This window comes from Dendrobates tinctorius, unplaced genomic scaffold (genome assembly GCF_039654945.1).
Source record: "Dendrobates tinctorius isolate UK_male_01 unplaced genomic scaffold, ASM3965494v1 ptg000093l, whole genome shotgun sequence".
In the NCBI taxonomy this organism is placed as follows: domain Eukaryota; kingdom Metazoa; phylum Chordata; class Amphibia; order Anura; family Dendrobatidae; genus Dendrobates; species Dendrobates tinctorius.
In genome coordinates, this window is record NW_027361761.1 from 5,602,345 (window position 1) to 5,629,229 (window position 26,885).

Sequence of the window (26,885 nt, forward strand, 5' to 3'; positions counted from 1 at the left end):
CAACGGCCAAAACCCAGTGATCGTTGAGCTCGCGGAGACTCTTCACTTATCCCAGAAGGCACTGGGAATATGCAAATGATCTCCTCAAGACTCTTCCCCTGGTTTTCCGATTTCCTCTTTTCAGCTGCAACGGCCAAAACCCAGTGATCGTTGAGCTCGCGGAGACTCTTCACTTATCCCAGAAGGCACTGGGAATATGCAAATGATCTCCTCAAGACTCTTCCCCTGGTTTTCCGATTTCCTCTTTTCAGCTGCAACGGCCAAAACCCAGTGATCGTTGAGCTCGCGGAGACTCTTCACTTATCCCAGAAGGCACTGGGAATATGCAAATGATCTCCTCAAGACTCTTCCCCTGGTTTTCCGATTTCCTCTTTTCAGCTGCAACGGCCAAAACCCAGTGATCGTTGAGCTCGCGGAGACTCTTCACTTATCCCAGAAGGCACTGGGAATATGCAAATGATCTCCTCAAGACTCTTCCCCTGGTTTTCCGATTTCCTCTTTTCAGCTGCAACGGCCAAAACCCAGTGATCGTTGAGCTCGCGGAGACTCTTCACTTATCCCAGAAGGCACTGGGAATATGCAAATGATCTCCTCAAGACTCTTCCCCTGGTTTTCCGATTTCCTCTTTTCAGCTGCAACGGCCAAAACCCAGTGATCGTTGAGCTCGCGGAGACTCTTCACTTATCCCAGAAGGCACTGGGAATATGCAAATGATCTCCTCAAGACTCTTCCCCTGGTTTTCCGATTTCCTCTTTTCAGCTGCAACGGCCAAAACCCAGTGATCGTTGAGCTCGCGGAGACTCTTCACTTATCCCAGAAGGCACTGGGAATATGCAAATGATCTCCTCAAGACTCTTCCCCTGGTTTTCCGATTTCCTCTTTTCAGCTGCAACGGCCAAAACCCAGTGATCGTTGAGCTCGCGGAGACTCTTCACTTATCCCAGAAGGCACTGGGAATATGCAAATGATCTCCTCAAGACTCTTCCCCTGGTTTTCCGATTTCCTCTTTTCAGCTGCAACGGCCAAAACCCAGTGATCGTTGAGCTCGCGGAGACTCTTCACTTATCCCAGAAGGCACTGGGAATATGCAAATGATCTCCTCAAGACTCTTCCCCTGGTTTTCCGATTTCCTCTTTTCAGCTGCAACGGCCAAAACCCAGTGATCGTTGAGCTCGCGGAGACTCTTCACTTATCCCAGAAGGCACTGGGAATATGCAAATGATCTCCTCAAGACTCTTCCCCTGGTTTTCCGATTTCCTCTTTTCAGCTGCAACGGCCAAAACCCAGTGATCGTTGAGCTCGCGGAGACTCTTCACTTATCCCAGAAGGCACTGGGAATATGCAAATGATCTCCTCAAGACTCTTCCCCTGGTTTTCCGATTTCCTCTTTTCAGCTGCAACGGCCAAAACCCAGTGATCGTTGAGCTCGCGGAGACTCTTCACTTATCCCAGAAGGCACTGGGAATATGCAAATGATCTCCTCAAGACTCTTCCCCTGGTTTTCCGATTTCCTCTTTTCAGCTGCAACGGCCAAAACCCAGTGATCGTTGAGCTCGCGGAGACTCTTCACTTATCCCAGAAGGCACTGGGAATATGCAAATGATCTCCTCAAGACTCTTCCCCTGGTTTTCCGATTTCCTCTTTTCAGCTGCAACGGCCAAAACCCAGTGATCGTTGAGCTCGCGGAGACTCTTCACTTATCCCAGAAGGCACTGGGAATATGCAAATGATCTCCTCAAGACTCTTCCCCTGGTTTTCCGATTTCCTCTTTTCAGCTGCAACGGCCAAAACCCAGTGATCGTTGAGCTCGCGGAGACTCTTCACTTATCCCAGAAGGCACTGGGAATATGCAAATGATCTCCTCAAGACTCTTCCCCTGGTTTTCCGATTTCCTCTTTTCAGCTGCAACGGCCAAAACCCAGTGATCGTTGAGCTCGCGGAGACTCTTCACTTATCCCAGAAGGCACTGGGAATATGCAAATGATCTCCTCAAGACTCTTCCCCTGGTTTTCCGATTTCCTCTTTTCAGCTGCAACGGCCAAAACCCAGTGATCGTTGAGCTCGCGGAGACTCTTCACTTATCCCAGAAGGCACTGGGAATATGCAAATGATCTCCTCAAGACTCTTCCCCTGGTTTTCCGATTTCCTCTTTTCAGCTGCAACGGCCAAAACCCAGTGATCGTTGAGCTCGCGGAGACTCTTCACTTATCCCAGAAGGCACTGGGAATATGCAAATGATCTCCTCAAGACTCTTCCCCTGGTTTTCCGATTTCCTCTTTTCAGCTGCAACGGCCAAAACCCAGTGATCGTTGAGCTCGCGGAGACTCTTCACTTATCCCAGAAGGCACTGGGAATATGCAAATGATCTCCTCAAGACTCTTCCCCTGGTTTTCCGATTTCCTCTTTTCAGCTGCAACGGCCAAAACCCAGTGATCGTTGAGCTCGCGGAGACTCTTCACTTATCCCAGAAGGCACTGGGAATATGCAAATGATCTCCTCAAGACTCTTCCCCTGGTTTTCCGATTTCCTCTTTTCAGCTGCAACGGCCAAAACCCAGTGATCGTTGAGCTCGCGGAGACTCTTCACTTATCCCAGAAGGCACTGGGAATATGCAAATGATCTCCTCAAGACTCTTCCCCTGGTTTTCCGATTTCCTCTTTTCAGCTGCAACGGCCAAAACCCAGTGATCGTTGAGCTCGCGGAGACTCTTCACTTATCCCAGAAGGCACTGGGAATATGCAAATGATCTCCTCAAGACTCTTCCCCTGGTTTTCCGATTTCCTCTTTTCAGCTGCAACGGCCAAAACCCAGTGATCGTTGAGCTCGCGGAGACTCTTCACTTATCCCAGAAGGCACTGGGAATATGCAAATGATCTCCTCAAGACTCTTCCCCTGGTTTTCCGATTTCCTCTTTTCAGACATCCATATAACATATCACACCATCACAGGGGGGTGAGGTTCCGGATGTTATACAACCAAGGGGCGAGGGGCCAGATGTTATAAACCAGGGGTGAGGTGCCAGATGTTATACACCAGTGGGTGAGGTACTGACATTATACACTGGGGGTGAGGGGCCAGATGTTATACACCATGGGTGAAGTGCCAGATGTTGTACACCCTAAGGTACCAGATATTATACACCGGGTATGAAAGGCTAGTTGTTATACTGTACATCGGGGGTGAAGTGCCAGATGTTATACACGGGGGGAGGGCTAGGGGCCAGATGTTATTCAATAGGGGGTGAGGTTCCGGATGTTATACATCCAAGGGGCGAGGGGCCAGATGTTATAAACTGGGGGTGAGATGCCGGATGTTATACACCGGGGGTGTGTGGCCAGATGTTATATACTGGGGGGTGAAATGCCGGACGTTATATACTGGAGGCGAGCGGCCATTTGTTATACACCAGGGGTGAGGTTCCGGATGTTATGCACCAGGAACAAGGGGCCAGATGTTATACAATGGGGGCGAGGGGTTAGGGAAGCGTGAAGCGCTGGGTGTTATTACATGGGGAGGGTGAAAAACTGGATGTTATACACTGAGAGGTGAAGGGCTGGATGCTATACACCAGGGGAGTGAAGGGCTAGGTGTTATACACTGAGGGGTGAAGGGCTGGATGTTATACACCAAGGGATGAAGGGCTGAATGTTATACACTGGAGGGGAAAGGGCTGGGTGTTATACATCGGGGATGAAGGGCTGGTTGTTATACACTGAGGTGTGAAGGGCTGGATGTTATACACTGGTGGGGGGAGGTGAAGGGCTGGATGTTATACACTGGGGGGAGGGCTGGATGTTATACACTGGGGGGAGGGCTGGGTGTTATACACCGGGGGGGGGGGGGTGGGGGGGTGAAGGGCTGGTTGTCTACACCGGGCGGAGGTGAAGGGCTGGATGTTATACACTGGGGGCACAAGGGGCCAGATATTATACACTGTGGGGGGCGAGAGGGCCAGATGTTATACACTGGGGGGCAAGTGTTATACATCGGGGGCAAAAGGACCTGGTAAAAAGCTATAGTCAAAGATTAAGACGTCCATCCAAACCTTTTCTCCATATTCTGCTTTTTTTTTGCAGACTTCCCATGGAATATACTTATACTTGTATCAGATGAGATTTCACAGTCAGGTCACTGACTACGATTAACTCTCTCAAGGAGCAAAACAAGGGTTTTGGGGTTTCAAACTGGTGACAAAAGCTCCATTCACGCGCAACTAAGGTGTTTATTTCCATGCTCCTTTGTCGGGACCACGAGAGTGAGTACACAGTGTTGTGTGCTGCGAGGGCCGTCCTTCCTCCTTACACTTCATTCATTATAACCAACATTGGACGCCTTCCAAGGCCAAAGCGGGTGCGCGGTGTCATTGCTGAAAGATGTGAACGGCCTTTTATTTCCAAGGGTAACAGAGTTGAAGCTGAAACGTTCCTTTACTCCATGTCCCTTCTCCAGCATTTTTTGGACATTTTTCGCATCCTAATCTACATGGAAGGAAAAATGTAAAAGAAAATAAAGTTTCTCCAGATTTGGCAAAGGGTTAAGGAATGCCCTCAGTATTCCGGATTCCTGAGTCCCATACAGTAACCTCATTGTCACGGTGTGATCACTATCTGCACTGTAGATAATTGGTGGGGTATCGTCGCCCCATAGTTGGCCATAGATGGGGGTATTCTTGGAAACTTATATACCAGGCAAGAACCCAGGATGGGGGACATATATACCAGGTAAGAATCCAGGATGGGGGACATATATACCAGGTAAGAACCCAGGATGGTGGGCATATATACCAGGTAAGAACCCAGGATGGGGGACATATATACCAGGTGAGAACCCAGGATGGGGGACATATATACCAGGTGAGAACCCAGGATGGTGGACATATATACCAGGTAAGAACCCAGGATGGTGGACATATATACCAGGTAAGAACCCAGGATGGTGGACATATATACCAGGAAAGAACCCAGGATGGTGGACATATATACCAGGTGAGAACCCAGGATGGGGGGAATATATACCAGGTAAGAACCCAGGATGGGGGGCATGTATACCAGGTGAGAACCCAGGATGGGGGGCATATATACCAGGTAAGAACACAGGATGGGGGACACATACATCAGGTAAGAATCCAGGATGGGGGACATATATACCAGGTAAGAACTCAGGATAGGTGACATATACACCAGGTAAGAACTCAGGATGGTGGGCATATATACCAGGTAAGAACCCAGGATGGGGATACATATATACCAAGTAAGAACCCAGGATGGGGAACATATATACCAGGTAAGAATCCATGATGGGGGACATATATACCAGGTAAGAACCCAGGATGGGGAACACATATACCAGGTAAGAACCCAGGATGGTGGGCATATATACCAGGTAAGAATCTAGGATGGGGGGCATATATACCAGGTAAGAACCCAGGATGGTGGGCACATATACCAGATAAGAACCCAGGATTGTGGGGATATATCAGCTAAGAATCCAAGACGGTGGGCATATATACCAGGTAAGAACCCAGGATGGTGGACATATATACCAGGCAAGAACCCAGGATGGTGGACATATATACCAGGCAAGAACCCAGGATGGGGGACATATATACCAGGCAAGAACCCAGGATGGGGGACATATATACCAGGCAAGAACCCAGGATGGGGGACATATATACCAGGCAAGAACCCAGGATGGGGGACATATATACCAGGCAAGAACCCAGGATGGGGGACATATATACCAGGCAAGAACCCAGGATGGGGGACATATATACCAGGTAAGAATCCAGGATGGGGGACATATATACCAGGTAAGAACCCAGGATGGGGGACATATATACCAGGTAAGAACTCAGGATAGGGGACACATATACCAGGTAAGAACCCAGGATGGGGGACATATATACCAGGCAAGAACCCAGGATGGGGGACATATATACCAGGTAAGAACTCAGGATAGGTGACATATACACCAGGTAAGAACTCAGGATGGTGGGCATATATACCAGGTAAGAACCCAGGATGGGGATACATATATACCAAGTAAGAACCCAGGATCGGGGACATATATACCAGGTAAGAACTCAGGATAGGGGACTTATATACCAGGCAAGAACCCAGGATGGGGGACATATATACCAGGTAAGAACTCAGGATAGGGGACATATATACCAGGTAAGAACCCAGGATGGGGGACATAAATACCAGGTAAGAACTCAGGATAGGGGACATATATACCAGGCAAGAACCCAGGATGGGGGACATATATACCAGGTAAGAACTCAGGATAGGGGACATATATACCAGGCAAGAACCCTGGATGGGGGGCATATATACCAGGTAAGAACCGAGGATGGGGGACATATATGCCAAGTAAGAACCCAGAATGGTGGGCATATATATCAGGTAAGAACCCAGGATGGGGGACATATATACCAGGCAAGAACCCAGGATGGTGGGCACATATACCAGGTAAGAACCCAGGATGGTGGGCATATATACCAGGGAAGAACCCAGGATGGTGGGCACATATACCAGGTAAGAACCCAGGATGGGGGACATATATACCAGGTAAGAATCCATGATGGGGGACATATATACCAGGTAAGAACCCAGGATGGTGGGCATATATACCAGGTAAGAATCTAGGATGGGGGACATATATACCAAGTAAGAACCCAGTATGGTGGGCATATACAGTGGGGAAAAAAAGTATTTAGTCAGTCAGCAATAGTGCAAGTTCCACCACTTAAAAAGATGAGAGGCGTCTGTAATTTACATCATAGGTAGACCTCAACTATGGGAGACAAACTGAGAAAAAAAATCCAGAAAATCACATTGTCTGTTTTTTTTTCATTTTATTTGCATATTATGGTGGAAAATAAGTATTTGGTCAGAAACACGCAATCAAGATTTCTGGCTCTCACAGACCTGTAACTTCTTCTTTAAGAGTCTCCTCTTTCCTCCACTCATTACCTGTAGTAATGGCACCTGTTTAAACTTGTTATCAGTATAAAAAGACACCTGTGCACACCCTCAAACAGTCTGACTCCAAACTCCACTATAGTGAAGACCAAAGAGCTGTCAAAGGACACCAGAAACAAAATTGTAGCCCTGCACCAGGCTGGGAAGACTGAATCTGCAATAGCCAACCAGCTTGGAGTGAAGAAATCAACTGTGGGAGCAATAATTAGAAAATGGAAGACATACAAGACCACTGATAATCTCCCTCGATCTGGTGCTCCACGCAAAATCCCACCCCGTGGGGTCAGAATGATCACAAGAACGGTGAGCAAAAATCCCAGAACCACGCGGGGGGACCTAGTGAATGAACTTCAGAGAGCTGGGACCAATGTAACAAGGCCTACCATAAGTAACACACTACGCCACCATGGACTCAGATCCTGCAGTGCCAGACGTGTCCCACTGTTAAGCCTGTACATGTCCGGGCCCGTCTGAAATTTGCTAGAGAGCATTTGGATGATCCAGAGGAGTTTTGGGAGAATGTCCTATGGTCTGATGAAACCAAACTGGAACTGTTTGGTAGAAACACAACTTGTCGTGTTTGGAGGAAAAAGAATACTGAGTTGCATCCATCAAACACCATACCTACTGTAAAGCATGGTGGTGGAAACATCATGCTTTGGGGCTGTTTCTCTGCAAAGGGGCCAGGACGACTGATCCGGGTACATGAAAGAATGAATGGGGCCATGTATCGTGAGATTTTGAGTGCAAACCTCCTTCCATCAGCAAGGGCATTGAAGATGAAACGTGGCTGGGTCTTTCAACATGACAATGATCCAAAGCACACCGCCAGGGCAACGAAGGAGTGGCTTCGTAAGAAGCATTTCAAGGTCCTGGAGTGGCCTAGCCAGTCTCCAGATCTCAACCCTATAGAAAACCTTTGGAGGGAGTTGAAAGTCCGTGTTGCCAAGCGAAAAGCCAAAAACATCACTGCTCTAGAGGAGATCTGCATGGAGGAATGGGCCAACATACCAACAACAGTGTGTCAACCTTGTGAAGACTTACAGAAAACATTTGACCTCTGTCATTGCCAACAAAGGATATATCACAAAGTATTGAGATGAAATTTTGTTTCTGTCCAAATACTTATTTTCCACCATAATATGCAAATAAAATGAAAAAAAAACAGACAATGTGATTTTCTGGATTTTTTTTTCTCAGTTTGTCTCCCATAGTTGAGGTCTACCTATGATGTAAATTACAGACGCCTGTCATCTTTTTAAGTGGTGGAACTTGCACTATTGCTGACTGACTAAATACTTTTTTTCCCCACTGTATACCAGGGAATCATAGAATCATAGAATCGTAGAGTTGGAAGGGACCTCCTGGGCCATCTGGTCCAACCCCCTGCTCAAAGCAGGATTCGCTAAATCATCCCAGTCAGATGTCTGTCCAGCCTCTGTTTGAAGACTTCCATTGAAGGAGAACTCACCACTTCTCGTGGCAGCCTGTTCCACTCACTGATCACTCTAACTGTCAAAAAGTTTTTTCTAATATCTAATCTGTGTCTCTTCCCATTCAGTTTCATCCCATTGTTTCTAGTCTTTCCTTGTGCAAATGAGAATAAAGTTGATCCTTCTACAATGTGACAGCCCTTTAGATATTTGTAGACAGTTATTAAGTCTCCTCTCAGTCTTCTCTTTTGCAAACTAAACATTCCCAAATCCTGCAACCTTTCCTCATAAGATAGGGTTTGCAGACCGGTCACCATTCTGGTCGCTCTTTTCTGAACTTGTTCCAGTTTATTGATGTCTTTTTTAAAATGTGTTTCCCAAAACTGGACACAATATTCCAGATGAGGTCTGACCAAAGAGGAGTAGAGGGCAATAATGACTTCACATGATCTAGACTGTATGCTTCTGTTAATACATCCTAGAATTGCATTTGCCTTTTTTGCTGCTGCATCACACTGTTGACTCATATTCAGTCTGTGATCTATTAGTATACCCAAGTCTTTTTCACATGTGCTGTCACTTAGCCCTATTACTCCCATTCTATATATGCTTTTTTCATTTTTATTGCCCAGATGTAGTACTTTGCATTTCTCCCTGTTAAAAACCATTCTGTTAGTTGCTGCCCACTTCTCCAGTTTATTTAAATCTTTTTGAATCCTCTCTCTCTTCTCTAGTATTAGCTATCCCTCCTAGCTTTGTGTCATCAGCAAATTTAATCAGTTTACCCTCAATTACTTCATCTAAATCGTTGATAAAGATGTTGAACAATACAGGGCCCAGGACAGAGCCCTGTGGTACCCCACTTGAGACATTCTTCCAACTGGATGTGCAGCCATTTACGACCACTCTTTGGGTCCGATCACTAAGCCAGTTATGAATCCACCTAACAGTTGCCTTGTCCATTCCATACTTAGTCATTTTTTCAATAAGGATAGTATGAGAGACTTTGTCAAATGCTTTGCTGAAGTCAAGATATACTATATCTACAGCATTTCCTTGATCCACCCAATCAGTGATACCGTCAAAGAAGAACCCAGGACGGTGGGCACATATACCAGGTAAGAACCCAGGATGGGGAACATATATACCAGGTAAGAACCCAGGATGGGGAACATATATACCAGGTAAGAATCCATGATGGGGGACATACACTCACTGGCCACTTTATTAGGTACACCTGTCCAACTGTGTGTTAAGACTTAATTTCTAATCAGCCAATCACATGGCGGCAACTCAGTGCATTTAGGCATGTAGACATGGTCAAGACAATCTCCTGCAGTTCAAACCGAGCATCAGTATGGGGAAGAAAGGTGATTTGAGTGCCTTTGAACGTGGCATGATTGTTGGTGCCAGAAGGGCTGGTCTGAGAATTTCAGAAACTGCTGATCTACTGGGATTTTCACGCACAACCATCTCTAGGGTTTACAGAGAATGGTCCGAAAAAGAAAAAAAAACCAGTGAGCGGCAGTTCTGTGGCCGGAAATGCCTTGTTGATGCCAGAGGTCAGAGGAGAATGGGCAGACTGGTTCGAGCTGATAGAAAGGCAACAGTGACTCAAATTGCCACCCGTTACAACCAAGGTAGGCAGAAGAGCATCTCTGAACGGACAGTGCGTCGAACCTTGAGGCAGATGGGCTACAGCAGCAGAAGACCACACTGGGTACCACTCCTCTCAGCTAAGAACAGGAAACTGAGGCTACAATTTGCACAAGCTCATCGAAATTGGACAGTAGAAGATTGGAAAAACGTTGCCTGGTCTGATGAGTCTCGATTTCTGCTGCGACATTCGGATGGTAGGGTCAGAATTTGGCGTAAACAACATGAAAGCATGGATCCATCCTGCCTTGTATCAACGGTTCAGGCTGGTGGTGGTGGTGTCATGGTGTGGGGAATTTTTTCTGGGCACTCTTTGGGCCCCTTGGTACCAATTGAGCATCGTTGCAACGCCACAGCCTACCTGAGTATTGTTGCTGACCATGTCCATCCCTTTATGACCACAATGTACCCAACATCTGATGGCTACTTTCAGCAGGATAATGCGCCATGTCATAAAGCTCGAATCATCTCAGATTGGTTTCTTGAACATGACAATGAGTTCACTGTACTCAAATGGCCTCCTCAGTCACCAGATCTCAATCCAATAGAGCATCTTTGGGATGTGGTGGAACGGGAGATTCGCATCAGGGATGTGCAGCCGACAAATCTGCGCCAACTGTGTGATGCCATCATGTCAATATGGTCCAAAATCTCTGAGGAATGCTTCCAGCACCTTGTTGAATCTCTGCCACGAAGAATTGAGGCAGTTCTGAAGGCAAAAGGGGGTCCAACCCCTTACTAGCATGGTGTACCTAATAAAGTGGCCAGTGAGTGTATATACCAGGTAAGAACCCAGGATGGTGGACATATATACCAGGTAAGAACACAGGATTGGGGATACATATACCAGGTAAGAACAAAGGATGGGGGACATATATACCAGGTAAGAACACATGATGGTGGACATATATTCCAGGTAAGAACTCAGGATGGGGGACATATATACCAGGTAAGAATCCAGGATGGTGGGCATATATACCAGATAAGAACCCAGGATGGTGGGCATACAGTATATACCAGGTAAGAACCCAGGATGGTGGGCATACAGTATATACCAGGTAAGAACCCAGGATGATATATATGCCAGGTAAGAACCCAGGATGGGGGACATATATACCAGGTAAGAACACAGGACGGTGGGCATATATACCAGGTAAGTACCCAGGATAGGGGACATATATACCAGGTAAGAACACAGGACGGTGGGCATATATACCAGGTAAGAACCCAGGATGAGGAACATATATTCCAGGTAAGAACTCAGGATGGTGGGCACATATACCAGTTAAGAACCCAGGATGGGGTATACATATACCAGGTAAGATCCCAGGATGGGGAACATATGTGCCAGATAAGAACCCAGGATGGTGGGCACATATACCAGGTAAGAACCCAGGATCGGGGACATATATACCAGATAAGAACCCGGGATGAGGGACATATATACCAGGAAAGAACCCAGGATGGGGGACATATATACCAGGTGAGAACCCAGGATGGGGGGAATATATACCAGTTAAGAACCCAGGATGGGGGGCATGTATACCAGGTGAGAACACAGGATGGGGGGCATATATACCAGGTAAGAACACAGGATGGGGGACACATACATCAGGTAAGAATCCAGGATGGGGGACATATATACCAGGTAAGAACTCAGGATAGGTGACATATACACCAGGAAGAACTCAGGATGGGGATACATATATACCAAGTAAGAACCCAGGATGGGGAACATATATACCAGGTAAGAATCCATGATGGGGGACATATATACCAGGTAAGAACCCAGGATGGGGAACACATATACCAGGTAAGAACCCAGGATGGTGGGCATATATACCAGGTAAGAATCTAGGATGGGGGGCATATATACCAGGTAAGAACCCAGGATGGTGGGCACATATACCAGATAAGAACCCAGGATTGTGGGGATATATCGGCTAAGAATCCAAGACGGTGGGCATATATACCAGGTAAGAACCCAGGATGGTGGACATATATACCAGGCAAGAACCCAGGATGGTGGACATATATACCAGGCAAGAACCCAGGATGGTGGACATATATACCAGGCAAGAACCCAGGATGGGGGACATATATACCAGGCAAGAACCCAGGATGGGGGACATATATACCAGGCAAGAACCCAGGATGGGGGACATATATACCAGGCAAGAACCCAGGATGGGGGACATATATACCAGGCAAGAACCCAGGATGGGGGACATATATACCAGGCAAGAACCCAGGATGGGGGACATATATACCAGGCAAGAACCCAGGATGGGGGACATATATACCAGGCAAGAACCCAGGATGGGGGACATATATACCAGGTAAGAATCCAGGATGGGGGACATATATACCAGGTAAGAACCCAGGATGGGGGACATATATACCAGGTAAGAACTCAGGATAGGGGACACATATACCAGGTAAGAACCCAGGATGGGGGACATATATACCAGGTAAGAACTCAGGATGGGGGACATATATACCAGGCAAGAACCCAGGATGGGGGACATATATACCAGGTAAGAACCCAGGATGGGGGACATATATACCAGGTAAGAACTCAGGATAGGGGACATATATACCAGGCAAGAACCCAGGATGGGAGACATAAATACCAGGTAAGAACTCAGGATAGGGGACATATATACCAGGTAAGAACCCAGGATGGGGGACATATATACCAGGTAAGAACTCAGGATGGGGGACATATATACCAGGTAAGAACCCAGGATGGGGGACATATATACCAGGTAAGAACTCAGGATGGGGGACATATATACCAGGCAAGAACCCAGGATGGGGGACATATATACCAGGTAAGAACTCAGGATAGGGGACATAAATACCAGGTAAGAACTCAGGATAGGGGACATATATACCAGGCAAGAACCCAGGATGGGGGACATATATACCAGGTAAGAACTCAGGATAGGGGACATATATACCAGGCAAAAACCCAGGATGGGGGACATATATACCAGGTAAGAACTCAGGATTGGGGACATATATACCAGGCAAGAACCCAGGATGGGGGACATAAATACCAGGTAAGAACTCAGGATAGGGGACATATATACCAGGTAAGAACCCAGGATCGGGGACATATATACCAGGTAAGAACTCAGGATAGGGGACTTATATACCAGGCAAGAACCCAGGATGGGGGACATATATACCAGGTAAGAACTCAGGATAGGGGACATATATACCAGGTAAGAACCCAGGATGGGGGACATAAATACCAGGTAAGAACTCAGGATAGGGGACATATATACCAGGCAAGAACCCAGGATGGGGGACATATATACCAGGTAAGAACTCAGGATAGGGGACATATATACCAGGCAAGAACCCTGGATGGGGGGCATATATACCAGGTAAGAACCGAGGATGGGGGACATATATGCCAAGTAAGAACCCAGAATGGTGGGCATATATATCAGGTAAGAACCCAGGATGGGGGACATATATACCAGGCAAGAACCCAGGATGGTGGGCACATATACCAGGTAAGAACCCAGGATGGTGGGCATATATACCAGGGAAGAACCCAGGATGGTGGGCACATATACCAGGTAAGAACCCAGGATGGTGGGCATATATACCAGGGAAGAACCCAGGATGGTGGGCACATATACCAGGTAAGAACCCAGGATGGGGGACATATATACCAGGTAAGAATCCATGATGGGGGACATATATACCAGGTAAGAACCCAGGATGGTGGGCATATATACCAGGTAAGAATCTAGGATGGGGGACATATATACCAAGTAAGAACCCAGTATGGTGGGCATATACAGTGGGGAAAAAAAGTATTTAGTCAGTCAGCAATAGTGCAAGTTCCACCACTTAAAAAGATGAGAGGCGTCTGTAATTTACATCATAGGTAGACCTCAACTATGGGAGACAAACTGAGAAAAAAAATCCAGAAAATCACATTGTCTGTTTTTTTTTCATTTTATTTGCATATTATGGTGGAAAATAAGTATTTGGTCAGAAACAAGCAATCAAGATTTCTGGCTCTCACAGACCTGTAACTTCTTCTTTAAGAGTCTCCTCTTTCCTCCACTCATTACCTGTAGTAATGGCACCTGTTTAAACTTGTTATCAGTATAAAAAGACACCTGTGCACACCCTCAAACAGTCTGACTCCAAACTCCACTATAGTGAAGACCAAAGAGCTGTCAAAGGACACCAGAAACAAAATTGTAGCCCTGCACCAGGCTGGGAAGACTGAATCTGCAATAGCCAACCAGCTTGGAGTGAAGAAATCAACTGTGGGAGCAATAATTAGAAAATGGAAGACATACAAGACCACTGATAATCTCCCTCGATCTGGTGCTCCACGCAAAATCCCACCCCGTGGGGTCAGAATGATCACAAGAACGGTGAGCAAAAATCCCAGAACCACGCGGGGGGACCTAGTGAATGAACTTCAGAGAGCTGGGACCAATGTAACAAGGCCTACCATAAGTAACACACTACGCCACCATGGACTCAAATCCTGCAGTGCCAGACGTGTCCCACTGCTTAAGCCTGTACATGTCCGGGCCCGTCTGAAGTTTGCTAGAGAGCATTTGGATGATCCAGAGGAGTTTTGGGAGAATGTCCTATGGTCTGATGAAACCAAACTGGAACTGTTTGGTAGAAACACAACTTGTCGTGTTTGGAGGAAAAAGAATACTGAGTTGCATCCATCAAACACCATACCTACTGTAAAGCATGGTGGTGGAAACATCATGCTTTGGGGCTGTTTCTCTGCAAAGGGGCCAGGACGACTGATCCGGGTACATGAAAGAATGAATGGGGCCATGTATCGTGAGATTTTGAGTGCAAACCTCCTTCCATCAGCAAGGGCATTGAAGATGAAACGTGGCTGGGTCTTTCAACATGACAATGATCCAAAGCACACCGCCAGGGCAACGAAGGAGTGGCTTCGTAAGAAGCATTTCAAGGTCCTGGAGTGGCCTAGCCAGTCTCCAGATCTCAACCCTATAGAAAACCTTTGGAGGGAGTTGAAAGTCCGTGTTGCCAAGCGAAAAGCCAAAAACATCACTGCTCTAGAGGAGATCTGCATGGAGGAATGGGCCAACATACCAACAACAGTGTGTGGCAACCTTGTGAAGACTTACAGAAAACATTTGACCTCTGTCATTGCCAACAAAGGATATATCACAAAGTATTGAGATGAAATTTTGTTTCTGACCAAATACTTATTTTCCACCATAATATGCAAATAAAATGAAAAAAAAACAGACAGTGTGATTTTCTGGATTTTTTTTTCTCAGTTTGTCTCCCATAGTTGAGGTCTACCTATGATGTAAATTACAGACGCCTGTCATCTTTTTAAGTGGTGGAACTTGCACTATTGCTGACTGACTAAATACTTTTTTTCCCCACTGTATACCAGGGAATCATAGAATCATAGAATCGTAGAGTTGGAAGGGACCTCCTGGGCCATCTGGTCCAACCCCCTGCTCAAAGCAGGATTCGCTAAATCATCCCAGTCAGATGTCTGTCCAGCCTCTGTTTGAAGACTTCCATTGAAGGAGAACTCACCACTTCTCGTGGCAGCCTGTTCCACTCACTGATCACTCTAACTGTCAAAAAGTTTTTTCTAATATCTAATCTGTGTCTCTTCCCATTCAGTTTCATCCCATTGTTTCTAGTCTTTCCTTGTGCAAATGAGAATAAAGTTGATCCTTCTACAATGTGACAGCCCATTTAGATATTTGTAGACAGTTATTAAGTCTCCTCTCAGTCTTCTCTTTTGCAAACTAAACATTCCCAAATCCTGCAACCTTTCCTCATAAGATAGGGTTTGCAGACCGGTCACCCTTCTGGTCGCTCTTTTCTGAACTTGTTCCAGTTTATTGATGTCTTTTTTAAAATGTGTTTCCCAAAACTGGACACAATATTCCAGATGAGGTCTGACCAAAGAGGAGTAGAGGGCAATAATGACTTCACATGATCTAGACTGTATGCTTCTGTTAATACATCCTAGAATTGCATTTGCCTTTTTTGCTGCTGCATCACACTGTTGACTCATATTCAGTCTGTGATCTATTAGTATACCCAAGTCTTTTTCACATGTGCTGTCACTTAGCCCTATTACTCCCATTCTATATATGCTTTTTTCATTTTTATTGCCCAGATGTAGTACTTTGCATTTCTCCCTGTTAAAAACCATTCTGTTAGTTGCTGCCCACTTCTCCAGTTTATTTAAATCTTTTTGAATCCTCTCTCTCTTCTCTAGTATTAGCTATCCCTCCTAGCTTTGTGTCATCAGCAAATTTAATCAGTTTACCCTCAATTACTTCATCTAAATCGTTGATAAAGATGTTGAACAATACAGGGCCCAGGACAGAGCCCTGTGGTACCCCACTTGAGACATTCTTCCAACTGGATGTGCAGCCATTTACGACCACTCTTTGGGTCCGATCACTAAGCCAGTTATGAATCCACCTAACAGTTGCCTTGTCCATTCCATACTTAGTCATTTTTTCAATAAGGATAGTATGAGAGACTTTGTCAAATGCTTTGCTGAAGTCAAGATATACTATATCTACAGCATTTCCTTGATCCACCCAATCAGTGATACCGTCAAAGAAGAACCCAGGACGGTGAGCACATATACCAGGTAAGAACCCAGGATGGGGAACATATATACCAGGTAAGAATCCATGATGGGGGACATATATACCAGGTAAGAACCCAGGATGGTGGGCATATATACCAGGTAAGAACACAGGATTGGGGATACATATACCAGGTAAGAACAAAGGATGGGGGACATATATACCAGGTAAGAACACATGATGGTGGACATATATTCCAGGTAAGAACTCAGGATGGGGGACATATATACCAGGTAAGAATCCAGGATGGTGGGCATATATACCAGATAAGAACCCAGGATGGTGGGCATACAGTATATACCAGGTAAGAACCCAGGATGGTGGGCATACAGTATATACCAGGTAAGAACCCAGGATGGGGGATATATATGCCAGGTAAGAACCCAGGATGGGGGACATATATACCAGGTAAGAAGACAGGACGGTGGGCATATATACCAGGTAAGTACCCAGGATAGGGGACATATATACCAGGTAAGGCTGGTTTCACATTTGCGTTTTTTAGCGCTGGAAAAAAACGCTAACCTGCGCATGCGTTTTTTCCCCTATATTTAACATGGGTGCGCATACCTGCGCGCTTGTAAGCGCATGTATGCGATTTTCATGCGCTGCGTTTTTTTGGGGTGTGCGATTGGATTTTCCAGACGCATCATGTTGCATTTTTTGGCCCTGCAAAAAAGCGCATGCGCACATATGCGCACGTTTTGCGCTAAAAATGGCCATTATAGCCTATGGATGCGCATATGTGCGCACTGGCATGCTCATGTAAGCGTTTTTTTGCATATGCGTTTTTTTTTTTTAACCATGGAATTTAGGGGTTTGAGTTAGAGTTAGGGTTAGTTAAGGGGGTTTAGGGTTAGGGTCAGGGTTGGGTTTTGGGTCAGGGTTAAGTATGGTTTGGTTAAGGGTTAGGGTCAGGGTTAGGGTCAGGATTAGGGTTAAGTATGGTTTTGTTAAGGGTTAGGGTCAGGGTTAGGGTTAAGTATGGTTTTGTTAAGGATTAGGGTCAGGGTTAGGGTCAGGATTAGGGTTAAGTATGGTTTTGTTAAGGGTTAGGGTCAGGGTTAGGGTTAAGTATGGTTTTGTTAAGGATTAGGGTCAGGGTTAGGGTCAGGATTAGGGTTAAGTATGGTTTGGTTAAGGGTTAGGGTCAGGGTTAGGGTCAGGATTAGGGTCAGGGTTAGGGTTAAGTATGGTTTTAAGGGTTAGGGTTAGGGTCAGGGTCAGGGTTAGGGTTAAGTATGATTTGGTTAAGGGTTAGGGTCAGGGTTAGGGTCAGGGTTAGGGTCAGGGTTAGGGTTAGTAAAGTCATGGTTTGGGTAGTGTGAGGGGCCACCTAAAAATGTTGGAAAAAAACGCAAACGCGGTAAAAACGCGCTAAAAACGCATACAAACGCATAAAAACGCTGCGTTTTTTTCATGCATGCTCATAAAAATGCTTGAAAAAAACGCAGCAGTTGTATGCTTATGTATGCGTTTTTTCAATGCGTTTTTTTGCGGGAAAAACGCGCTGCAAAAAAAAGCAAGTGTGAAACTAGCCTAAGAACACAGGACGGTGGGCATATATACCAGGTAAGAACCCAGGATGAGGAACATATATTCCAGGTAAGAACTCAGGATGGTGGGCACATATACCAGTTAAGAACCCAGGATGGGGTATACATATACCAGGTAAGATCCCAGGATGGGGAACATATGTGCCAGATAAGAACCCAGGATGGTGGGCACATATACCAGGTAAGAACCCAGGATCGGGGACATATATACCAGATAAGAACCCAGGATGAGGGACATACACTCACTGGCCACTTTATTAGGTACACCATGCTAGTAAGGGGTTGGACCCCCTTTTGCCTTCAGAACTGCCTCAATTCTTCGTGGCAGAGATTCAACAAGGTGCTGGAAGCATTCCTCAGAGATTTTGGACCATATTGACATGATGGCATCACACAGTTGGCGCAGATTTGTCGGCTGCACATCCCTGATGCGAATCTCCCGTTCCACCACATCCCAAAGATGCTCTATTGGATTGAGATCTGGTGACTGAGGAGGCCATTTGAGTACAGTGAACTCATTGTCATGTTCAAGAAACCAATCTGAGATGATTCGAGCTTTATGACATGGCGCATTATCCTGCTGAAAGTAGCCATCAGATGTTGGGTACATTGTGGTCATAAAGGGATGGACATGGTCAGCAATAATACTCAGGTAGGCTGTGGCGTTGCAACGATGCTCAATTGGTACCAAGGGGCCCAAAGAGTGCCCAGAAAAAATTCCCCACACCATGACACCACCACCACCAGCCTGAACCGTTGATACAAGGCAGGATGGATCCATGCTTTCATGTTGTTTACGCCAAATTCTGACCCTACCATCCGAATGTCGCAGCAGAAATCGAGACTCATCAGACCAGGCAACGTTTTTCCAATCTTCTACTGTCCAATTTCGATGAGCTTGTGCAAATTGTAGCCTCAGTTTCCTGTTCTTAGCTGAGAGGAGTGGTACCCAGTGTGGTCTTCTGCTGCTGTAGCCCATCTGCCTCAAAGTTCGACGCACTGTGCGTTCAGAGATGCTCTTCTGCCTACCTTGGTTGTAACGGGTGGCAATTTGAGTCACTGTTGCCTTTCTATCAGCTCGAACCAGTCTGCCCATTCTCCTCTGACCTCTGGCATCAACAAGGCATTTCCGGCCACAGAACTGCCGCTCACTGGATTTTTTTTCTTTTTCGGACCATTCTCTGTAAACCCTAGAGATGGTTGTGCGTGAAAATCCCAGTAGATCAGCAGTTTCTGAAATACTCAGACCAGCCCTTCTGGCACCAACAATCATGCCACGTTCAAAGGCACTCAAATCACCTTTCTTCCCCATACTGATGCTCGGTTTGAACTGCAGGAGATTGTCTTGACCATGTCTACATGCCTAAATGCACTGAGTTGCCGCCATGTGATTGGCTGATTAGAAATTAAGTCTTAACACACAGTTGGACAGGTGTACCTAATAAAGTGGCCAGTGAGTGTATATACCAGGTAAGAACCCAGGATGATGGGCACATATATCAGGTAAGAACCCAAGATGGGGGATATATATATATACCAACAAGCTCAACGATCATTAGGTTTTGGCCGTTGCAGCTCGAAAGAGGAAAATCGGAAAACCAGGGAAGAAGTCTTGAGGAGATCATTTGCATATTCCCAGTGCCTTCTGGGATAAGTGAAGAGTCTCCGTGAGCTCAACGATCACTGGGTTTTGGCCGTTGCAGCTGAAAAGAGGAAATCGGACAGCCGAATTTTGGCTCATCTTTCATCGTTTTTAAGAAATGTCAATATGGAAGAGGCCAGGAGCCATTTGGTGAGCTGCATTTCTTGCTACATGTTCACAGACTTACCAGTGGAAAAGCCAAACTTCACATGCCACAAATGCAAGCTTGTGTCCCTGTTGGAGGAAAAGTTGCAAAATCTCGAAGAGAGGTTAGCCACGTTGAAGATCATTAAGGAAGGTGAAGAGTTCTTGGACAGAGCAGAATTATCTCTTCATGTTACAGAAAGAGAAGAAATTCGAAGTGCACCTGAAGAAACAGAGGAATGGAAACATGTGACCCAAAGAAGCAGGAGGATCAGGAGGCAGTCAGCACCCATACTGCTCAGGAACCAGTACCAGGCTCTCACGCAGGAGAACGATGAAGAAATACATCAGGATAAGACTTTGCCCACAAACAGCAACCTTGTACGCCTTCAGAGTCCTCCTGGATGGAGAAAGAAAAATGTTGTGAAGAAGAATCGGAGAGTGGTGGTCATGGGGGATTCCCTGTTGAGAGGAACAGAGGCCGCTATCTGCAGACCGGATATAACTTCAAGAGAAATGTGCTGTCTTCCAGGTGCAAAAATTAAAGATGTGTCTGACAGGATATCAGGACTCTTCAGACCTACAGATGACTACCCATTCCTGCTACTACATGTGGGGACAAATGACACCGCAAGAAACGACCTGGAAACCATCTGCAGAGACTTTGTTTTCAAATAATTTTATTGGTTTTTTAGAAATAAACAGGGTAGGGAAAGGAAGGTAGGAAAGGAGGGAAGGGAGTGGGGAATAAACAACCTTGCTCAGGTACGGAAAAAAAATTTAAAAACTAGAGAACCCACAAATAGGCATAGAATAACATATATCGAATAACAACATAAAAGAAAAAAAAAATCGACAATCTTTATTATGGGGTAACATTCTTGGAAGGAGATACAGCATCCCATTACTAAAGCGCCCAGGTTTAAACTTCAAAATATAGTGCCTCTTGTTAAGTCTATTTGATATGAAATTTGTTGTTCCAGGTCTTCCATTTTTTTGATTATTTGTGAATGTGATTGTTGTTAATCGCAAATCTGCGTTCTAAATCGCTGTGTTGGCCTATCTTGTCAAGTATGTCTGAAAACTTGGGAACCTCTGCTTTCTTCCACCATTGTGGATTGTGCTAACATGGTCTTGATCACTCAGAGGATGTGTATGATAATGTGTCTTAGGCCTCTTTCACACTTCAGTTTTTTGCATCAGTTCAAACGGACGGATCCTGAAAATGAAAGAGAGAGAGAGAGAGAGAGAGAGAGAGAGAGAGAGAGAGAGAGAGAGAGAGAGAGAGAGAGAGAGAGAGAGAGAGAGAGAGAGAGAGAGAGAATTTTTTTTTTTGTCCGGCACCCAGAAAGAAATTCGGGTTAAATCAGTGTTTGCAGGATCCGCCAGAGAAAAAAACGTTACAAGCTCCGTTTTGAAATTTTTGAGGATGGTGACGGACAGCAACTTTTGGCGGATCCTCACAAAAAACGGATGCAACGGACAGCAATCCGTCACAATCCGCCATTAATGCAAGTCAATGGGAAAAAAACGGATCCTCAAAAAAAAAAATTGAGGATCCGTTTTTTTTCAAAACCTGGCGGATTGTGACTGATTGTAAAAAACGGAAGTGTGAAAGAGGCCTTACCGAATCATCACATTGTTCCATGTCTAATGAAAGAAGTGCTCTTTCGGGTGTATCTGCAGAGACTTTGAAGACTTAGGCAAGAAAGTGAAAGAACTGGGAGCGCAGGTGGTCTTCTCTTCCATCCTCCCAGTGGATGGCCATGGAACAAGGAGGTGGAATAAGATTCTGCAGGTGAACAACTGGCTACGTCGATGGTGCCGTCAGCAAGGATTTGGATTTCTGAATCACGGAGTGAATTACCTATACGATGGACTACTTGCTAGAGATGGGGTGCACCTTACGAAGACTGGAAAACATGTATATGGAAGTCGCCTTGCTACACTTGTAAGGAGAGCTTTAAACTAGAACATGGGAAGGGAAGCAAAAGACCAGAAAAAGCCATACACCTGACAAATGCTATTGAGAACTCTGCTATTAGAAGTGGAAAGGAAGAACAAAGACAAAAGAATCTAAATATAAAAATATTGGAGAAAGAGAAACCAATCACAAACTAAAATGTTTCTATACTAATGCACAAAGCATGGGCAACAAACAAGGAGAATTGGAACTACTAACACAGGAAAAGAAATATGATGTCATTGGAATCACTGAAACTTGGTGGGACAATACACATGATTGGAATACAAGACTAGAAGGATACAACTTATTTGCAAGAAACAGACTTGATAAACGAGGAGGGGGTGTCGCATTGTATGTTAGAAACGCGTATATCTGCACAGAGATTGAAGCTTCAGAGACTGGGAGTTCTGTGGAAACTGTTTGGGTAAGAATACAAGGACAGAACAATGGAAAGGACACCATTGTAGGCATTTACTACAGGCCGCCTGTGCAAGCTGAAGCTATGGATGAACTCTTTATGCATCAAATGGCCAAGTTCTCCAAAAAATATGACATAGTTGTCATGGGAGATTTCAACTATCCAGACATTTGTTGGAAATCTCTCTCAGGCAAAACTAACAGGTCAAGGAAATTCTTATCCTCTCTTGCTGACAACTTTATCTTCCAAAAGGTAGGGGAGAAAACAAGGGGAATTGCTACCTTGGATCTAATCCTTATAAACAGGGAGGAAATTGTTGAGGAGGTAAAAGTGGCTGGGACCCTAGGAGGTAGCGACCATGCTATTTTAGAATTTTGGATAACTAGAGGAGGAAGACCTGTGAAGACTCAGACGTTAAGGTTAGATTTCAGAAAGGCAGATTTTAAGGGATTCAGAAAGAGAATTGGAGGGATCCAATGGCTGGATATCCTTAAAGACAAAAATGTCCAGGAAGGATGGGAAATCTTGAAAAATGAAATTCTCAAAGCACAATTGTTAACAATTCCAAAAAGAGGGAAGAATAGGAAGCATTTAAGGAAGCCAGGATGGATGAACACACAACTTAAGCACATGCTAAAAAGGAAGAAAAAAAAGTTTATAAAATGGAAAGAGGGAGGCATATCTAAGGAAGAATATAATGCTGTCTGCAAAAGCTGCAGGGGACAAATCAGATTATCTAAAGCTGACAATGAATAGAGGCTTGCAAGAGATGTCAAAAGCAATAATAAAGGATTTTGGGGATATGTCAAAAGTAAAAGAAAAGTCAAAGATGCTATAGGATTTTTACAGGATGAAAATGATGAAATGGTAAGACAGGATATTGAGAAGGCCGAACTTTTAAATTCCTATTTTGCATCTTTTCTCTCAGAAAGGAAATGTAACATCAACTGTTCTTCACTGTCCTAATAAAGGAATAGAAGAATCCAGGATATCTATAAACAGACAGATAGTGAGGAAACAGTTAGCTAACCTAAATGAATTCAAGTCTCCAGGTCCAGATGAATTACACCCCAGAGTACTGAAGGAGATAGCAGAAGAAATTTTTGAACCCCTCTCCATAATCTTTGAAAATTCTTGGAGAACAGGAGAAGTCCCAGAAGACTGGTGAAGAGCAAATGTTGTTCCTATCTTCAAAAAGGGGAAGAAGGTGGACCGAGGCAACTATAGGCCGGTGAGTCTGACTTCTATACCAGGAAAGATCTTTGAACAAATTATTAAACAACATGTTTGTCAGTACCTGGATAAGAATGAAGTGATTAAACAGAGTCAGCATGGGTTTGTAACTAATAAGTCATGTCAGACTAACTTAATTTCCTTCTATGACGGAATCACTGATTGGGTGGATCATGGAAATGCTGTAGATATAGTATATCTTGACTTCAGCAAAGCATTTGACAAAGTATCATACAATCCTTATTGAAAAAATGACTAAGTATGGAATGGACAAGGCAACTGTTAGGTGGATTCATAACTGGCTTAGTAATCGGACCCAAAGAGTGGTCGTAAATGGCTGCACATCCAGTTGGAAGAATGTCTCAAGTGGGGTACCACAGGGCTCTGTCCTGGGCCCTGTATTGTTCAACATCTTTAGCAACGATTTAGATGAAGGAATTGAGGGTAAACTGATTAAATTTGCTGATAACACAAAGCTAGGAGGGATAGCTAATACTAGAGAAGAGAGAGAGAGGATTCAAAAAGATATAAATAAACTGGAGAAGTGGGCAGCAACTAACAGAATGTTTTTTAACAGGGAAAAATGCAAAGTACTACATCTGGGCAATAAAAATGACAAAAAGCATATATAGAATGGGAGGAATAGGGCTAAGTGACAGCACATGTGAAAAAGACTTGGGTATACTAATAGATCACAGACTGAATATGAGTTAAGAGTGTGATGCAGCAGCAAAAAAGGCAAATGCAATTTGTATTAACAGAAGCATACAGTCTAGATCACGTGAAGTCATTATTTCCCTCTACTCCTCTTTGGTCAGACCTCATCTGGAATATTGTGTCCAGTTTTGGGCACCACATTTTAAAAAAGACATCAACAAACTGGAGCAAGTTCAGAAAAGAGCGACCAGAATGGTGACCGGTCTGCAAACCCTGTCTGATGAGGAAAGGTTGCAGGATTTGGGAAGGTTTAGTTTGCAAAAGAGAAGACTGAGAGGAGACTTAATAGCTGTCTACAAATATCTAAAAGGCTGTCACATTGTAGAAGGATCAACTTTATTCTCATTTGCACAAGGAAAGACTAGAAGCAATGGGATGAAACTGAATGGGAGGAGACACAGATTAGATATTAGAAAAAACTTTTTGACCGTTAGAGTGATCAATAAGTGGATCAAGCTGCCACGAGAAGTGGTGAGTTCTCCTTCAATGGAAGTCTTCAGACAGAGGCTGGACAGACATCTAACTGGGATGATTTAGCGAATCCTGCTTTGAGCAGGGGGTTGGACCAGATGGCCCAGGAGGTCCCTTCCAACTCTACGATTCTATGATTCTATGATATACCAGGTAAGATACAAGGAAGGGGAACATATATACCAGGTAAGAACCCAGGATGGGGGACATATATACCAGGTAAGAACCCAGGATGGGGGACATATATACCAGGTAAGAACCCAGGATGGGGGACATATATACCAGATAAGAACCCAGGATGAGGGACATATATGTCAGGTAAGAATCCAGGATGGGGGACATATATACCAGGTAAGAACCCAGGATGGGGGACATATATACCAGATAAGAACCCAGGATGAGGGACATATATGTCAGGTAAGAATCCAGGATGGGGGACATATATTCCAGGTAAGAACTCAGGATGGGGGATATATGTACCAGGTAAGAACCAAGGATGAGGGACATATATACCAGGTAAGAACCCAGGATCGGGGACATATATACCAGGTAAGAACCCAGGATCAGGGACATACATACCAGGTAAGAACCCAGGATGGTGGGCATATATACCAGGTAAGAAGCCAGGATGGTGGGCATGTATACCAGGTAAGAACCCAGGATGGGGGACATATATGCCAGGTAAGAACCCAGGATGGGGGACATATATACCAGATAAGAACCCAGGATGAGGGACATATATGTCAGGTAAGAATCCAGGATGGGGGACATATATTCCAGGTAAGAACTCAGGATGGGGGATATATGTACCAGGTAAGAACCAAGGATGAGGGACATATATACCAGGTAAGAACCCAGGATCGGGGACATATATACCAGGTAAGAACCCAGGATCAGGGACATACATACCAGGTAAGAAGCCAGGATGGTGGGCATATATACCAGGTAAGAACCCAGGATGGGGGACATATATGCCAGGTAAGAACCCAGGATGGGGGACATATATACCAGGTAAGAACCCAGGATGGGGGACATATATGCCAGGTAAGAACCCATGATGGGCGACATATATACCAGGTAAGAATCCATGATGGGGGCATATATACCAGGTAAGAACCCAGGATTGGGGACATATATACCAGGTAAGAACTCAGGATGGGGGACATATATACCAGGTAAAAACCCAGGATGGGGGATACCAGGTAGGAACCCAGGATGGGGGACATATATACCAGGTAAGAACCCAGGATGGGGGACATATATACCAGGTAAGAACCCAGGATGGGGGATACCAGGTAAGAACCCAGGATGGGGGACATATATACCAGATAAGAACCCAGGATGGGGGACATATATACCAGGTAAGAACCCAGGATGGGTGATACCAGGTAAGAACCCAGGATGGGGGACATATATACCAGGTAAGAACCCAGGATGGGGGACATATATACCAGGTAACAACCCAGGATGGGGGATACCAGGTAAGAACCCAGGATTGGGGACATATATACCAGGTAAGAATCCAGGATGGGGGACATATATACCAGGTAAAAACCCAGAATGGGGGATACCAGGTAAGAACCCAGGATGGGGGACATATATACCAGGTAAGAACCCAGGATGGGGGATACCAGGTAGGAACCCAGGATGATGGGCATATATACCAAGTAAGAACACAGGATGGGGGACATATATACCAGTTAAGATCCCAGGATGATGGGCATATACACCAGGTAAGAAACCAGGATGGGGGACAAATATACCAGTTAAGAACACAGGATGGTGGGCATACATATCAGGTAAGAATCCAGGATGGGGGACATATATACCATGTAAGAACCCAGGATGGTGGACATATATACCAGGTAAGAGACCAGGATGGTGGGCATATATACCAGGTAAGAATCCAGGATGGGGGACATATGTACCAGGTAAGAATCCAGCATGGGGGACATATATACCAGGTAAGAACCCAGGATGAGGGACATATATACCAGGTAAGAATCC